Consider the following 19,305-nt stretch of genomic DNA (forward strand, 5'->3'; position numbering starts at 1 on the left):
AGGAAATGGAAGAGGATGTAGATGAAGACGAAATGGGAGATAAGATACTGCGTGAAGAGTTTGACAGAGCACTGAAAGACCTGAGTCGAAACAAGGCCCCAGGAATAGGCAACATTCCATTAGAACTACTGATGGCCTTGGGAGAGCCAGTCATGACAAAACTCTACCATCTGGTGAGCAAGATGTATGAGACAGGCGAAATACGGTCAGACTTCAAGAAGAATATAATAATTCCAATCCCAAAGAAAGCAGGTGTTGACAGATGTGAAAATTACCGAACTATCAGTTTAATAAGTCACAGCTGCAAAATACTAACGCGAATTCTTTACAGACAAATGGAGAAACTAGTAGAAGCCGACCTCGGGGTAGGTCAGTTTGGATTCTGTAGAAATGTTGGATGAGGCTATACTGACACCACGACTTATCTTAGAAGAAAGATTAAGGAAAGGCAAACCTACTTTCTAGCATTAGTTGACTTAGAGAAAGCTTTTGACAATGTTGACTGGAATACTCTTTTTCAATTTATGACGGTGGCAGGGGTAAAATGCAGGGAGCGAAAGGCTATTTACAATTTGTACAGAAAGATTAGATTGGTAGATCACATAACTAATGAGGAGGTACTGAATAGGATTGGGGAGAAGAGGAGTTTGTGGCACAACTTGACCAGAAGAAGGGATCGGTTGGTAGGGCCTGTTCTGAGGCATCAAGGGATCACCAATTTCGTATTGGAGGGCAGCGTGGAGGGTAAAAATCGTAGGGGGAGACCAAGAGATGAATACACTAAGCAGATTCAGAAGGATGTAGGTTGCAGTACGTACTGGGAGATGAAGAAGCTTGCACAGGATAGAGTAGCATGGAGAGCTGCATCAAACCAGTCTCAGGACTGAAGACCACAACAACAACACAGAAACCAGATGGCAGGAAAATGCAATAAATAAATTCCGTATGCAAGCTGTGCACTCTGACGCCACTTGGACGAATTGTGTGTCAAATTCGCCTCTCGCTTATTCAAGCATCTGCTCATTGATCTCACAAGTCTGAGGGCTGCTCGCTCCAGACCTTCCAACCATGGAAGAATTTTTGGCAGCAAACGGAGCCCCGGATATCCTCATTAGAAGCCAACAAATCTAACTACAATACCACAGAAGTGGCAGTAGATGTTGAGGACAGTGTCTGGGCCTAACAAACTTAACTTTGCTTAACAAACAATGGCTTACATTGTTAAGGAAGCAACGATGGGGAGGACAACTGGGTAGTGTGTATTATAGTAAGTGGAAGAAGAGATTATCTGTGATCCAGGACACTCGGTGTGCGTCGTTATTTGGAGATGTGTCAGTGAACAGAATCGTTATCAAACATTAGCATAGTACAACGAACTGTGTGCGTGCAAAAGGCGCGTATACGTCGTGTTGATAACACAGTGTTAGGAGAATGAGTTTATGTACATCCATGTGTTAGTAGACGGTACGTGGGGCAGGTACATTAATACAGAATAAGATTTTCACTCTGCAGCCGAGTGTGTGCTGATATAAAGCTTCCTGGCAGATTAAAACTGTGTGCCGGACCGAGACTCGAACTCGGGACCCGATTTCGAGTCTCCTTCCGGCACACAGTTTTAATCTGCCAGGAAGTTTCAGGTACATTAATTATGGAAACAGTGTTCTTACAGAAAGATAAAACGTGATCTTTTGCATCTGTTCCTGTAAAGAAGTGAACACACTGGGTAATCTCCAGCGTTTTTAAAAAGTATTAATCTATGCACTCGAATCAGATACAGTACATTTCATATGTAGTTTCATCGATGTAAAGATGGCTACCATTCAGGAATACTACATTTTTGTAGAGCATAGGATGGTGTTCGTGGCGGTTTCTAATTCCATTACGTGCTTCATTTTAGCTTTCAACTTTTAGATCCCAGCCGTAAACGTTATCTGAGTGATTGCTTGTCACAGACCGTGCGAAGCCTGACAGGGTGACACTCGGACATCTCCAATAGGGAGGCGTTAAGGTCGGACCGAAGCAGCTGTGATTATACATATACTCACTCTGGTACGGTGCCGTTGTCTGGGAGGATGAAGTCGTACGTCGTGGGTTCGTTGTAAGTTGTCGGATCCACGATGCTCCGGACGAGCACAATGAGAAGGCAGAAAATAACTGGAATGAGAATCTCCAGCACTGTTTGGAGTGGATGCCTGATCTGGAGAACCCAGTTCTTCCACAGAAGCAGCTGGAACTTGGTCCACGTTCTCGCCATGTCTCCTGCAAAAGTAGAGAGAAGCACAGTGTTGACACAGTGATGTAGGGGCGCTCGCTGTACGCAGGTGCAGCGCGTTTCAGAGAACTAGCCGGGCCACACCTCCACACCTCCCAGTTGCGCGTCTGACGCCTCTTACTGGGCACTGTGGCCGCGCGACACGTCACTCCGAACAGAGTGCGCGCGGCAAGCGTACAGGCCCACAGTACAGCCGCGCTGTCGCCATCCAACCCCCTGGTCTTACATTTCAGTCCCATTATTCTGTTCGTTTTAATGGTACAAAACCGTATGTCTCATTTTTACTGCCACCGAGCTGAAGGCCTCAGTTTCGATACTGGCGCCCGCACCCCCTACCCAGAGTGCGGAGGGCATTTTTGACGCCTGTCGTCCAAGAAATCCGTGTCCACCCTGTTCGGCGAGCCGACATCTCTCTGATCGCCTGCTCCGCACTGCAGCCAAACACAACACACGCTGCTGCCAGCGCCACTGCCAGTCAACCAACTCGCGCCTTCATCCATGCACAACGTTATCAATACTGCTGCACTCCTCACTAAGGATGAGCGATGTTGGCGAATCATCAGTGCTGACTTCGACTCCAAAGATCGATAGCTCATAATAATCGAGCTCAAAACATCAATGATAAACGATCGGTTTACAGAATCGCGGAAAAAGCAACAAAATATATTTAATAATCAACAAATGCAGCAATAATTAACAGTACATATTCTACAACTCCCCCCCATGCCGTTGGTGGGGAGGCTTGCGTGCCTCAGCGATACAGATAGCCGTACCGTAGGTGCAACCACAACGCAGGGGTATCTGTTGAGAGGCCAGACAAACGTGTGGTTCCTGAAGAGGGGCAGCAGCCTTTTCAGTAGTTGCAAGGGCAACAGTCTGGATGATTGACTGATCTGGCCTTGTAACATTAACCAAAACGGCCTTGCTGTTGTGGTACTGCGAACGGCTGAAAGCAAAGGGAAACTGCAGCCGTAATTTTTCCCGAGGGCATGCAGCTTTACTGTGTGATTAAATGATGACGGCGTCCTCTCGGGTAAAATATTCCGGAGGTAAAATAGTCTCCCATTCGGATCTCCGCGCGGGGACTACTCAAGAGGACGTCGCTATCAGGAGAAAGAAAACTTGCATTCTACGGATCGGAGCGTGGAATGTCAGATCCTTAAATTGGGCAGGTAGGTTAGAAAATTTAAAAAGGGAAATGCATAGGTTAAAGTTAGATATAGTGGGAATTAGTGAAGTTCGGTGGCAGGAGGAACAAGACTTTTGATCAGGTGAATACAGGGTTATAAATACAAAATCGAATAAGGGTAATGCAGGAGTAGGTTTAATAATAAATAGGAATGCGGGTAAGCTACTACAAACAGCATAGTGAACGCATCATTGTGGCCAAGATAGACACGAAGCCCACGCCTACTACAGTAGTGCAAGTTTATATGCCAACTAGCTCTGCAGATGATGAAGAAATTGATGAAATTTATGAGGAGATAAAAGAAATTATTCAGGTAGTGAAGGGAGATGAAAATTTAATAGTCATGGGTGACTGGAATTCGACAGTAGGAAAAGGAACAGAAGGAAACGTAGTAGGTGAATATGGATTGGGGCTAAGAAATGAAAGAGGAAGCCTCCTGGTAGAATTTTGCACAGAGTATAACTTAATCATAGCTAACACTTGGTTCAAGAATCACGAAAGAAGGTTGTATATATGGAAGAATCCTGGAGATTCTAAAAGGTTTCAGATAGATTATATAATGGTAAGACAGAGATTTAGGAACCAGATTTTAAATTGTAAGACATATCCAGGGGCAGATGTGGACTCTGACCACAATCTATTGGTTTTGAACTGTAGATTAAAACCGAAGAAGTTGGAAAAAAGTGGGAATTTAAGGAGATGGGACCTCGATAAACTGACTAAACCAGAGGTTGTACAGAGTTTCAGGGACAGCATAAGGGAGCAATTGACAGGAATGGGGGAAAGAAATACAGTAGAAGACGAATGGGTAGCTCTGAGGGATTAAGTAGTGAAGGCAGCAGAGGATCAAGTAGGTAAAAAGACAAGAGCTGGTAGAAATCCTTGGGTAACAGAAGAAATATTGAATTTAATCGATGAAAGGAGAAAATATAAAAATGCAGTGAATGAAGCAGGCAAAAAGGAATACAAACGTCTCAAAAATGAGATTGACAGGAAGTGCAAAATGGCTAAGCAGGCATGGCTAGAGGATAAATGTAAGGATGTAGAGGCTTATCTCACGAGGGGTAAGATAGATACAGCTTACAGGAAAATTAAAGAGACCTTTGGAGAAAAGAGAGCCACTTGTATGAATATCAAGAGCTCAGATGGAAACCCAGTTCTAAGCAAAGAAGGGAAAGCTGAAAGGTGGAAGGAGTATATAGAGGGTCTATACAAGGGCGATGTACTTGAGGACAATATTATGGAAATGGAAGAGGATGTAGATGAAGATGAAATGGGAGATACGATACTGCGTGAAGAGTTTGACAGAGCACTGAAAGACCTGAGTCGAAACAAGGCCCCAGGAGTAGACAACATTCCATTAGAACTACTGACGGCCTTGGGAGAGCCAGTCCTGACAAAACTCTTATCATCTGGTGAGCAAGATGTACGAGACAGGCGAAATACCCTCAGACTTCAAGAAGAATATAATAATTCCAATCCCAAAGAAAGCAGGTGTTGACAGATGTGAAAATTACCGAACTATCAGCTTAATAAGTCAGAGCTGCAAAATACTAACACGAATTCTTCACAGACGAATGGAAAAACTAGTAGAAGCCAACCTCGGGGAAGATCAGTTTGGATTCCGTAGAAACACTGGAACACGTGAGGCAATACTGACCTTACGACTTATCTTAGAAGAAAGATTAAGAAAAGGCAAACCTACGTTTCTAGCATTTGTAGACTTAGAGAAAGCTTTTGACAATGTTGACTGGAATACTCTCTTTCACATTCTAAAGGTGGCAGGGGTAAAATACAGGGAGCGAAAGGCTATTTACAATTTGTACAGAAACCAGATAGCAGTTATAAGAGTCGAGGGACATGAAAGGGAAGCAGTGGTTGGGAAGGGAGTAAGACAGGGTTGTAGCCTCTCCCCGATGTTGTTCAATCTGTATATTGAGCAAGCAGTAAAGGAAACAAAAGAAAAATTCGGAGTAGGTATTAAAATTCATGGAGAAGAAATAAAAACTTTGAGGTTCGCCGATGACATTGTAATTCTGTCAGAGACAGCAAAGGACTTGGAAGAGCAGTTGAATAGAATGGACAATGTCTTGAAAGGAGGATATAAGATGAACATCAAGAAAAGCAAAACAAGGATAATGGAATGTAGTCTAATTAAGTCGGGTGATGCTGAGGGAATTAGATTAGGAAATGAGGCACTTAAAGTGGTAAAGGAGTTTTGCTATTTGGGGAGCAAAATAACTGATGATGGTCGAAGTAGAGAGGATATAAAATGTAGGCTGGCAATGGCAAGGAAAGCGTTTCTGAAGAAGAGAAATTTGTTAACATCCAGTATTGATTTAAGTGTCAGGAAGTCATTTCTGAAAGTATTCGTATGGAGTGTAGCCATGTATGGAAGTGAAACATGGACGATAAATAGTTTGGACAAGAAGAGAATAGAAGCTTTCGAAATGTGGTGCTACAGAAGAATGCAGAAGATTAGATGGGTAGATCACATAACTAATGAGGAAGTATTGAATAGGATTGGGGAGAAGAGAAGTTTGTGGCACAACTTGACCAGAAGAAGGGATCGGTTGGTAGGACATGTTCTGAGGCATCAAGGGATCACCAATTTAGTATTGGAGGGCAGCGTGGAGGGTAAAAATCGTAGAGGGAGACCAAGAGATGAATACACTAAGCAGATTCAGAAGGATGTAGGTTGCAGTAGGTACTGGGAGATGAAAAAGCTTGCACAGGATAGAGTAGCATGGAGAGCTGCATCAAACCAGTCTCAGGACTGAAGACTACAACAACAACAACATTCTACAACTTTTTTTCCACAGACTGTCAAAGTAACACTTTTGAGAGCAGTGCACAGCGTTGCTGCTTCTGAGAACAGTCTATCAGAAAATGACCGTGTCGCAGAACATCTCAAATATTGAGGGTGTCGCACGAGTGATGGTCAGTATTCAGGGATATGGTAGGAAGAAGTCTAGTAAACGTCGCACAGAAACGCATTCTTTAAGAGGTATGAGCACTTGTTCATCTTAGACACTTTGAAACAAACCTCTTTTAGTGAAAGTTCTTTGCTTTCCATATTTTGAGAGGAGGTAGGACGGACCGAGACGAGACATCTACATCTACATCTACATCTACATTGATACTCCGCAAGCCACCCAACGGTGTGTGGCGGAGGGCACTTTACGTGCCACTGTCATTACCTCCCTTTCCTGTTCCAGTCGCGTATGGTTCGCGGGAAGAACGACTGTCTGAAAGCCTCCGTGCGCGCTCTAATCTCTCTAATTTTACATTCGTGATCTCCTCGGGAGGTATAAGTAGGGGGAAGCAATATATTCGATACCTCATCCAGAAACGCACCCTCTCGAAACCTGGCGAGCAAGCTACACCGCGATGCAGAGCGCCTCTCTTACAGAGTCTGCCACATGAGTTTATTAAACATCTCCGTAACGCTATCACGGTTACCAAATAACCCTGTGACGAAACGCGCCGCTCTTCTTTGGATCTTCTCTATCTCCTCTGTCCATCCGATCTGGTATGGATCCCACACTGATGAGCAATACTCAAGTATAGGTCGAACGAGTGTTTTGTAAGCCACCTCCTTTGTTGATGGACTACATTTTCTAAGGACTCTCCCAATGAATCTCAAACTGGTACCCACCTAACCAACAATTAATTTTATATGATCATTCCACTTCAAATCGTTCCGCACGCATACTCCCAGATATTTTACAGAAGTAACTGCTACCAGTGTTTGTTCCGCTATCATATAATCATACAATAAAGGATCCTTCTTTCTATGTATTCGCAATACATTACATTTGTCTATGTTAAGGGTCAGTTGCCACTCCCTGCACCAAGTGCCTATCCGCTGCAGATCTTCCTGCATTTCGCTACAAGTTTCTAATGCTGCAACTTCTCTGTATACTACAGCATCATCCGCGAAAAGCCGCATGGAACTTCCGACACTATCTACTAAGTCATTTATATATATTGTGAAAAGCAATGGTCATAACACTCCCCTGTGGCACGCCAGAGGTTACTTTAACGTCTGTAGACGTCTCTCCATTGATAACAACATGCTGTGTTCTGTTTGCTAAAAACTCTTCAATCCAGCCACACAGCTGGTCTGATATTCCGTAGGCTCTTACTTTGTTTATCAGGCGGCAGTGCGGAACTGTATCGAACGCCTTCCGGAAGTCAAGAAAAATAGCATCTACCTGGGAGCCTGTATCTAATATTTTCTGGGTATCATGAACAAATAAGGCGAGTTGGGTCTCACACGATCGCTGTTTCCGGAATCCATGTTGATTCCTACAGAGTAGATTCTGGGTTTCCAGAAATGACATGATACGCGAGCAAAAAACATGTTCTAAAATTCTACAAGAGATCGACGTAAGAGATATAGGTCTATAGTTTTGCGCATCTGCTCGACGACCCTTCTTGAAGACTGGGACTATCTGTGCTCTTTTCCAATCATTTGGAACCCTCCGTTCCTCTAGAGACTTGCGGTACACGGCTGTTAGAAGGGGGGCAAGTTCTTTCGCGTACTCTCTGTAGAATCGAATTGGTATCCCGTCAGGTCCAGTGGACTTTCCTCTATTGAGTGATTCCAGTTGCTTTTCTATTCCTTGGACACTTATTTCGATGTCAGCCATTTTTTCGTTTGTGCGAGGATTTAGAGAAGGAACTGCAGTGCGGTCTTCCTCTGTGAAACGGCTTTGGAAAAAGGTGTTTAGTATTTCAGCTTTACGCGTGTCATCCTCTGTTTCAATGCCATCATCATCCCGTAGTGTCTGGATATGCTGTTTCGAGCCACTTACTGATTTAACGTAAGACCAGAACTTCCTAGGATTTTCTGTCAAGTCGGTACATAGAATTTTACTTTCGAATTCAATGAACGCTTCACGCATAGCCCTCCTTACGCTAACTTTGACATCGTTTAGCTTCTGTTTGTCTGAGAGGTTTTGGCTGCGTTTAAACTTGGAGTGGAGCTCTCTTTGCTTTCGCAGTAGTTTCCTAACTTTGTTGTTGTACCACGGTGGGTTTTTCCCGTCCCTCACAGTTTTACTCGGCACGTACCTGTCTAAAACGCATTTTACGATTGCCTTGAACTTTTTCCATAAACACTCAACATTGTCAGTGTCGGAACAGAAATTTTCGTTTTGATCTGTTAGGTAGTCTGAAATCTGCCTTCTATTACTCTTGCTAAACAGATAAACCTTCCTCCCTTTTTTTATATTCCTATTAACTTCCATATTCAGGGATGCTGCAACGGCCTTATGATCACTGATTCCCTGTTCTGTACATACAGAGTCGAAAAGTTCAGGTCTGTTTGTTATCAGTAGGTCCAAGATGTTATCTCCACGAGTCAGTTCTCTGTTTAATTGCTCGAGGTAATTTTCGGATAGTGCACTCAGTATAATGTCACTCGATGCTCTGTCCCTACCACCCGTCCTAAACATCTGAGCGTCCCAGTCTATATCTGGTAAATTGAAATCTCCACCTAAGACTATAACATGCTGAGAAAATTTATGTGAAATGTATTCCAAATTTTCTCTCAGTTGTTCTGCCACTGATGCTGCTGAGTCGGGAGGTCGGTAAAAGGAGCCAATTATTAACCTAGCTCGGTTGTTGAGTGTAACTTCCACCCATAATAATTCACAGGAACTATCCACTTCTACTTCACTACAGGATAAACTACTACTAACAGCGACGAACACTCCACCACCGGTTGCATGCAGTCTATCCTTTCTAAACACCGTCTGTACCTTTGTAAAAATCTCGGCAGAATTTATCTCTGGCTTAAGCCAGCTTTCTGTACCTATAACGATTTCAGCTTCGGTGCTTTCTATCAGCGCTTGAAGTTCCGGTACTTTACCAACGCAGCTTCGACAGTTGACAATTACAATACCGATTGCTGCTTGGTCCCCGCATGTCCTGACTTTGCCCCACACCCGTTGAGGCTGTTGCCCTTTCTGTACTTGCCCAAGGCCATCTAACCTAAAAAACCGCCCAGCCCACGCCACACAACCCCTGCTACCCGTGTAGCCGCTTGTTGCGTGTAGTGGACTCCTGATCTATCCAGCGGAACCCGAAACCCCACCACCCTATGGCGCAAGTCGAGGAATCTGCAGCCCACACGGTCGCACAACCGTCTCAGCCTCTGATTCAGACCCTCAACTCGGCTCTGTACCAAAGGTCCGCAGTCAGTCCTGTCGACGATGCTGCAGATGGTGAGCTCTGCTTTCATCCCGCTAGCGAGACTGGCAGTCTTCACCAAATCAGATAGCCGCCGGAAGCCACAGAGGATTTCCTCCGATCCATAGCGACACACATCATTGGTGCCGACATGAGCGACCACCTGCAGATGGGTGCACCCTGTACCCTTCATGGCATCCGGAAGGACCCTTTCCACATCTGGAATGACTCCCCCCGGTATGCACACGGAGTGCACATTGGTTTTCTTCCCCTCTCTTGCTGCCATTTCCCTAAGGGGCCCCATTACGCGCCTGACGTTGGAGCTCCCAACTACCAGTAAGCCCACCCTCTGCAACTGCCCGGATCTTGCAGACTGAGGGGCAACCTCTGGAACAGGACAAGCAGCCGTGTCAGGCCGAAGATCAGTATCAGCCTGAGACAGAGCCTGAAACCGGTTCGTCAGACAAACTGGAGAGGCTTTCCGTTCAGCCCTCCGGAATGTCTTTCGCCCCCTGCCACACCTTGAAACGACCTCCCACTCTACCACAGGTGAGGGATCAGCCTCAATGCGGGCAGTATCCCGGGCAACCACAGTCGTAGTCCGATCAGGGGATGCGTGGGACGAGCTGGCCGTCCCCGACAAACCCCCATCCGGACCCCCACAGTTATGCCCATTGGCAACAGCCTCAAGCTGTGTGACCGAAGCCAACACTGCCTGAAGCTGGGAGCGAAGGGATGCCAACTCAGCCTGCATCCGAACACAGCAGTTGCAGTCCCTATCCATGCTAAAAACTGTTTTGCAAAGATCGTCTGAACTAATCTACAGAGAGCGCAAACAAATCGACAAAATTTAAACGGTTATTAAAATACAAGATTGCCTAGTAAATGCAGTAATGCTGCTACTTGCGCACTGCTGACACTGCTCGGCGGCGGAAGGAGACTAAGCGAAATTACACTATTCAGGTACTAAAACGCGATGCTACACTCTCAAATACTATAATACGCCCGAAATTTATGAATTAAACAATGCAAGTACCAAAAAACACGCAAAGAAATTAAGAATTAAACTATGTAACAAATGAGTGAGCTAGGAGTATACGACTTGCTGCTCAGCTGCTTATCCAACGGCGGCAGGGAGCACACTGACTGTGACCAACCGACACTGGCCGTTCAAAACAAAAACAGTAGACAAACGACTACGCGAATTTACACTATTCAGGTACTAAAACGCGATGCTACAACTCTCAAATACTATAATACGCCCGAAATTTATGAATTAAACAATGCAAGTACCAAAAACACGCAAAGAAATTAAGAATTAAACTATGTAACAAATGAGTGAGCTAGGAGTATACGACTTGCTGCTCAGCTGCTTATCCAACGGCGGCAGGGAGCACACTGACTGTGACCAACCGACACTGGCCGTTCAAAACAAAAACAGTAGACAAACGACTACGCGAATTTACACTATTCAGGTATAAAACGCGATGCTACAACTCTCAAATACTATAATACGCCCGAAATTTATGAATTAAACAATGCAAGTACCAAAAACACACAAAGAAATTAAGAATTAAACTATGTAACAAATGAGTGAGCTAGGAGTATACGACTTGCTGCTCAGCTGCTTATCCAATGGCGGCAGTGAGCACAAAAACTGTCCACTAGACACGGGCTCTAAAGTGCCTATCTTGAGAGGTATGGGCACTTGTTCATCTAAGACATACCTTCTACTGAGGGCTCATAGCTCTTAACGTATGCATTTTAGAGTCCATGTTTACGGGGCAAATTTTTTTGTTCTGATCCGTACTACCTTCTCTCAAAGTATGGAAAGCAAAGAGCTTGCAGTAGAAGAGTCTTGTTTCACAGTATCAACGGTGAGGTAGTGCTTATAATTCTTCACGTGTGCATTTTAGAGCCCACGTTTACCGTACTTTCCTGTAATGTCCACGAATACCTACCATTCCTCCAGGGACACCCTGTGTAAATGAAGTTTTTTGTAGCTTTGGGTAGGTACTACTGACGACGTGACCGCATACTTCCCACGGATCTTGCTGAAGACGTAGAAGTCGATCTTCCAGATACTAACTCAACTATGATGCTAGGTATTCTTGTTCCTATTTTCAAATTATTCTCTTCTGTGCTGTTTTATAATGTTCACTCCGGAAATCAAATTTATTTTCTCTGTTTTCCTGTAGCGTGTTGGCCATCCTCACTGACAGTGTTTCCAACAGCTGCAAACGCCGGCCGAAGTGGCCGAGCGGTTCTAGGCGCGACCGCTACGGTCGCAGGTTCGAATCCTGCCTCGGGCATGGATGTGTGTGATGTCCTTAGGTTAGTTAGGTTTAAGTAGTTCTAAGTTCTAGGGGACTTATGACCTCAGCAGTTGAGTGCCATAGTGCTCAGAGCCATTTTGAGCCAGCTGCAAACAAATCCTCGAAGCTTTCGATTGCTTTCGAATATGCTAAAGCATATGTTCTTGAATCTAGGATCGAGCAACGTTGACACGACTAATACGTTAACGTGTTCAGCTGGTATGAATCACATTTTGATTTCTGTTGTGATTTTAGTCTTCAGACCTCCAGACATCGTTTTCCATCCGGCCTGCAGAACCACCACGACCTCCGAGCACAACTCTAACGTTCGCTGTGCGGAAATATCATCCTCAAATCAACATTTTCTCTTTTATTAATATCCTCAAATTTTTTCACCGCTCAATGTGTAGGCCCTACGTTTTGACTACACCGAAATTCAAAAACAAACTGCACGGCTGAAGGATTTTTGAAAACAATGTTTCACTCAAAAGCAGTCACATCCTAATGTCCGAAGCACAATACGACAAAGAAAAATATTCACTTTCTATGGTGAGCTTTGGAACGGCTCTAACCACAATCTAGTAAGCGGTCGGAAACGAGACCTGTGAACGTGACAAATCAGCCTTCACTGGGGAGATAGACATCACACGCATGATTTGGTGCAGGTCCGGGGCGACACAAGGCGCTGCTTGGGGTGCCGAGGCGCCACAACTGCGAGGTTCCAGTACGGGACGTGACGTGACGTGACGTGACGTGACGTGACGTGTCAGGAGGGCTGCTGGGGACCAAAACTGAGGGGGGGGGGGGGGGAGGGGGCGCCAAATGATGACACGCTTATGTTTGTTGCGAGCTGTGGACTCAATTCAGTGACGATTCTAAGCAGACACCGACTTCAACCGTTCTTACCGTCAAGACAAAAAATACAGTTCCACTTAGCCTTGGTTTCATTACATTAATTTCCTAAAATAGATAGTATTCGTAGGAGCTATGCACAGTTTCTTGAAAGTTAAGATAAGTCGATCTAAAGCATGTAATTATTTATACCTTGTGGTACTACACTTTCCCGCAACTACAGAACCGCATTAGTCAAACTTACGTATGGAAACATCTGTAAATGTAATTATATTTTTTAGTCTTTCTTCATCTCCAACTAGGAAAGAATTAAGTACGATGTTGCAAGCTTTTATTACAGTCCATGCAGAGCAAAGTGTCGTCTTAGGTTTATTTATTCTTCTAATTGCAAAACCAAAATGCACTTTCTACTAATTGTAAGATGTGGAGAACAAATTATTGTTTGCCTTTCATAATGTCAATTGTGGTTCATTGAAAAATCGTAACAGACGATTGTCCGGCATAATCGGTCGTCGCTAACGTAAAAATATCGGCCCGGAGTACAGGGTGATCACCAGTTACGCACTAACTCTTGCAAGCCACGAGCTGCTACAACAACAGATAGATAAACATGTAGTAACTAGATGATAAAGTAATATTAACAATACAGAACGTAGTCGCAAGAGCTTCGAAATGGTAGAGGACAACTGTCGGGCGAAAATGAGCAGCTAGTCTGGTAGCAGGGGTCGGTTTTTCGCGCGCCACGTCGTATTTGGATTTTTCCAGGTGTGGATCGTTAAAATAACACAAGGGACCGACACTAGAACTGATCGATCGCCAGTAATTCGTTTTTTACATCTTGTAGTGTTTGATACTTGCCTTAACTAAGCTAATTCCGCGCCAGCTCCGTAGGTTTGCAATTGCGACATTGGCGCCATTCGATGACGAGCATTCAGTTGTGGACGGATACAGATGTCAGTGTCAATATCGTTTCAACAAGTTTTTTGTGCTTTTAGTTATATTTCACTTGTAACAGTGTGTGGTCTAGAACGTATCTGATACTAAGCTACCTGCTATCAAACTTTTTTCCTACAAGATCTGTAAATCAAATATACGTCGTTGACAAATAGCGCCATTTCACAACGACTGTTACGAATTATGAAAAGGCACACACACTACCGTGTGTACAAACACTAGACTTATTAACCGCATACTCGTTCAAAATCGGTTGAGGAACGTTACGGAACTAAAAAATTACGCGAAACGAAAAGTTGGATTTTTCTTTTTTCACAGAAATTAAAGTTTTTAAGGAAAAACTAAGTTCATTAAACGCCGTGGTGCGGCGAGAGTTTTTACAACCTGTATGTCGGAGAAGTGGATTTTCCGGCAGCGAGAATGCAGCGTAAATCCGACAGCAGCAGCAAGAGTGCAGCCGGAGAAGTGCGGCGTGCGGTGCGCGGGTCCCCACGTACCCCGCCAGACTCAGGCTCGGCGCTTCCGCGGGCGGACAGTATCTCGCAGTGTGGGTGGAAGGTGTTGATAACGTGTTTGTCCTGCAGGCGAAGCACACTATCTGCGGATGCGACGTCAGCTATTGATTTCTGGAAGGCCATTATAAGATAAGGTATCGATCGCACAGAGGCCGGCCTGTGCTGTGAGGCGGTGAGCGGGCCGTGGCTCCCTGGTCGGTCGTGTCACAGGACGGAGGGCACGCCGAGCAACGTGGCCGGTGGCCGGCGGCCGGCAACGTGTGCAGTCGGCAGCGCACGCGGGGGCAGCGGGCTGCGCCACGAGGTCAACACGAGCGGTGGAACGGAAGTGCTGTTCTAAATTGAAGCCTACACTCACTTTCTTTTTTGTTGTTGTAAATACTACGTAGGACCCCTGCACACCCACACTTGCATGGAGGCCATCAGAAAGGATGCACTATCACCTCTGATTTGGTTAGTACTAAAGAAAATCGCTGAAAATGCCTGACTTGTTAACCATTCTTAACTTCCAGAGAAGCGTCGCGAGTGTGATTAAAAACTACATATTGCTCTTGATGTATGTTAAAATCTGCTTCTTTTTTTCAAACCACAGCAGAGTTTACACAATATCGCTTCACTAACATATTGCGCAGGCGCAACCGCGAGAGAATTCTGAGACAGTGGTTTATTAAGATTATTAAATGAGGAACTAAGAACAAGTGAAATCAACAGCTTACAAAAAACTGCATTCTCACTACAAATGTAAACGAGTTATGTCTTCACTTGTGTTGTTCCAAAACCTACATTATTTCTCATTTCACGAGCTATCTACGGACCTTAAAAATTACGTTCTTTCATCGAAAAAGTCCCTAATTACTGGAATAACACGGTAGATATTGAAGATAACCGTAATGAAATTGCTAACAGTATAGCAAAATGCCCTCCTCTTTGAGTGCTATCATTTGCCAAAATCTGGTTTCGGTATCTCAAACCATTTACGAAATATGAGGCATGTTACGGATATTTCATTCCGGGTTTATCACAGGCCCACGTGATCACAAACGAGTGTGCCACATCGGATCAATTTTCTCGAGACTCGTGACAGATATCTCCGAACCTAAAGAAACATTCAATATGTATGTAGTATGCACCAAACGCAAAATTATAGCGGTCCCTATTTTTGTCCGTGTCTTACTTAAAAAGGAAGGAAGATTGGGTTTAACGTCCCGTCGACATCGAGGTCGTTAGGGATGGAGCACAAGTTCGGATTGTCTCAAGGATGGGGAAGGAAATAGGGCGTGCCCTTTCAAAAGAACCGTCCTGGCTTTTGCCTCGAGCGGTTTAGGGAAATGACAGTAAATCTAAATCTGGAAGGCCGGAGGCGGGTTTGAACTGTCCTCCCAAATGCGAGTCCAGTGCACTAACTATTGCGCCACCTCACTCGATGTGTCTTTACGAAATCGTGACTATTAAGTAAATGATGTGCGTGTCATTGTGAAGGTGACATATAAAAATATAACTAACGAAAAAAATGAAATTTCTTTACTGAATAGCTTCTGTAGGATCATTTGAGAAATAGTGCAGGTCGTGCGTCTCGACTGCGTGACCGCAGTGTGTCGCCAACCGGCTGAGAGCCGGTGAACAGCGCCGGCCGCCCCTTCTGAGCAAACTGAACTCGGCCAGCGCTTCGGACCAACATTCGTCACTGCGCATCGGGCACCGCAACCTGCGCGGAATCTACTCCCGGAATTGCGCCCACACACAGTACTTACTTGTGGGCGGCGTCAACAAATATACGAGGTGATGTAGCTACGGCAGGATACTCACAACGTATCCGGAGCGACTAAACGCGACAGAGTGCGGAGTTCCGTAAGTTACGGGGGCAGTGTGGTGAATTTTCCAACCGACACAAGTAATTTTTAACGTTTACAGATGTGAAAATATCAATATGGCTTTCTTTTTTTAAGAAATTGAACGACAAAACTTTTTTTCTTTAGACAGAGACTTCGAAAGGTGCACTAAGGTAATGTGTGTGGAACTACAAAACATTACGAACACCTGCTTAATAGCTTGTATGTCCGTCTTTGCAACGAAATACATCACTGTTCTGTGTATTGAGGATAACGATAGGTAGCATTAAATGTCTACGCACGGGGCGAGTAATTCGCCTAAAAAAACGAGCTGCTGTTTTGCGAACGCTATGGTGGCACTCGACACCGACCCAAATGGCTTTCATAGGATTTACATCGGGCGAATTTGGTCACCGAGATATGAACGTGAGTTCACTATAATGCTCCTCAAAGCACTGTAGCACGGTTCTGCCTCCGAGTCGAGGGCATTACAATTGCTGAAAGATGACATCGCCGTGGGGAAGGCGTCAAGCTTGGAGGGATGCAGGTGGTTCGTAGCTGTCAGCGTGTCTTCGATCACTACCACAAGCCCCACGTAAGGCGCAGGAGAATGTCTCCCAAAGGATAATACCGCGCCCACCAGCCTGCGTCCGGGCCGCGCTGCACGTTTCGAGCCGCCGTTCACCTCGGTGACGGCGTTTGTGGAGACGACCATCGACCTAGTGCAGCGAAAGTGTGATTCACCCGAAGAGCTGCGAAGCTCCATATTCCACAATGTACGATTACTGGTATCCTCCGAAACACTTGTGAGTGCACCACCAATGTGCTCTTTTGGCAGACATGCCACAGATCACCATCTGTCCTCCTTTACAGAGCAAACAAGTCCAAACCCCTCGTTCTGTGAAGAGTCGTGAACGTTCAATCATTTAGCCCCTAGTGGTAGGTTGACTGTTCTTCTACCTCATTCTGTAGATGCTCACGATAGTAGCACGTGAACATTCGACCAGTTTCTCCGTTTTCGAGATGCCCGTTCACAGGCTCTGCGTAATAACAATCTGCTCTGTGTCAAAGTCACTTATCTCAATGGATTTCCCCTTTGCAGGAAATATCTTCGCTAGAGTGATCCCCCGTCCTTTTTTTAAAAATTGTTATTTTATACCTTTACAAAAGGTAGGCCGGCAGCGGCCTATCCACGCCGCTCTTCGGCCACAAAAAAAACACACAAGAAACATGAAGACATAAAAACAGATGTACAAGTAGGATAAAAACAGGAGACAGACAAATGGAAAAGAAAGGAAGTCGTTCACGGAAGGCAGTGGTCGCATAGGGAAGTTCAGCTCAGTGCACAAACGTAGACAGACGGTTGAACACGTGAACGCACGAGCACTGACGAAGAAACACCGTTGCATTAAGACGAAAAGAAACACTAACACAATGATGTCTATGTTCGGCGCACTATACACAAACTGATGCACGAAAAAAAGGGGGCGGAGCCTGCCACAGGGAAATATGGGAGGGTAGAGAGGGGTAGGGAAGGATGCCAGGTGGAGAGAAGATGGGAGGGAGAGAGGAGAGGGTATGGGGGTGTAGAAGCCCGGGGAGGGGGAAGGAGAGAGAGGAGGGAGGAAGTGAGAAGGGAAAGAGGGTGGCCTGGAGGAAAAACACAGGAGGAGCAAGGGGAGGATTAAATCTGGTAGGAGGGGTAGATGGAGGGGACGAGGGCATCTCCTGGGAGGGGAAGTTGGCGGAAGCCACTTTGGGCAAGGGTATGGAGTGTGGTAGGATGGAGAGTGGGTGGGATGAAGGTGTACAGGCGCAGCAGTGGACAGGGGTTGGAAAGTGTGGGAGAGACAAGAAGGTGAGTGATATCAAGTTTACAGGAGGTGTTAAGGATCTGTATACGTTCAAGGAAGAGGAGGAGGTGTGGAAAAGGAATTAAGTCGTAGAGGATCCTCATGTGGGATGGGAGGCGGATGCAATACGAGAGGTGCAGCACATGGCATTCCAGGATTTGAAGGGACTTGTAGAAGGTAGGAGGGGTGGAGATCCAGGCGGGATGGGCGTAACAGAGGATGGGGTGGATGAGGGATTTATAGGTGTGGAGGATTGTGGAGGGGTCCCGACCCCACGTGCGGCCAGAAAGGAGGTCGAGGAGCAGAGTCGGGAGCGTGCCTTGGCTCGGATCGTCCAGAGATAGGGGGTCCAGGAGAGGCGACGGTCGAGAGTGACGCCAAGGTACTTGAGGGTGGGGGTGAGGTTGATAGGACGGCTGTAGACAGTGAGATAAAAATCTAGGAGACGGAAGGAAGGGGTGGTTTTGCCTACAATGATTGCCTCGGTTTTGGAAGGATTGACCTCAAGCAGCCACTGGTTGCACCAAGTGCTGAACTGGTCAAGATGAGATTGGAGAAGATGCTGGGAGCGTTGCAGGGTGGGGGCGAGGGCAAGGAAGGCGGTGTCATTGGAGAAGGTGTAATGGGGGTGAAGGTGGAGGTACGTCCACCGTGTAAAGAGGGGAGAGAAGAGGGGAGAGGACGGAATGTTGGGGCACACAGGCGAAGGGGTGGAAGGTGTAGGAATCCGTGTTGCGGATGGTGACATAGGGAAGACCGTGAAAAAGGAAGGAGGCCATCAGACGGACTTAGTTAATAGGAAGGGCGAAGGTTTGGAGCTCGAAGAGGAGACCGGAATGCCGTACACGGTCGTAGGCACGCTCGAGGTCGAGAGAGAGGAAGATGGCGGAGCGACGGGGATTTAGGTGAGCGAGGTGAAGGAGAACGCCATCGGTAAAGAAGGACGGCCGAAAGCCATATCGGGTAGAGGGAAGGAGATGGTGCCGGTGGAAGTGTCGGTGGATGCGTCGGGTGAGGATGTATTCCAGGACCTCGCTGAAGACAAATGTAAGGCTGACGGGACGGTAGGAAGACACAGTGGATGTCGGTGTGTCGGGTTTGAGGAACGTCAGGATCCGGGAGGTTTTCCACAGGTCGAGGAAGAAGACGGTGGACAGGACCACATTATACAGTCTGACCAGGGTGGAGAGGTGGGAGGCGGGAACTTCACGGAGGTGGCAATAGGTAACACGGTCGTGAACGGAGGTGGTGTTGCATTTAGCGCGTAGTGTAGCTATGATATCTCGAGTGGTGATTCGGGTGTTGAGTTCTGTGTGTGTAATGTTGTC

Source organism: Schistocerca piceifrons, chromosome 2 (genome assembly GCF_021461385.2).
Source record: "Schistocerca piceifrons isolate TAMUIC-IGC-003096 chromosome 2, iqSchPice1.1, whole genome shotgun sequence".
NCBI lineage: Eukaryota > Metazoa > Arthropoda > Insecta > Orthoptera > Acrididae > Schistocerca > Schistocerca piceifrons.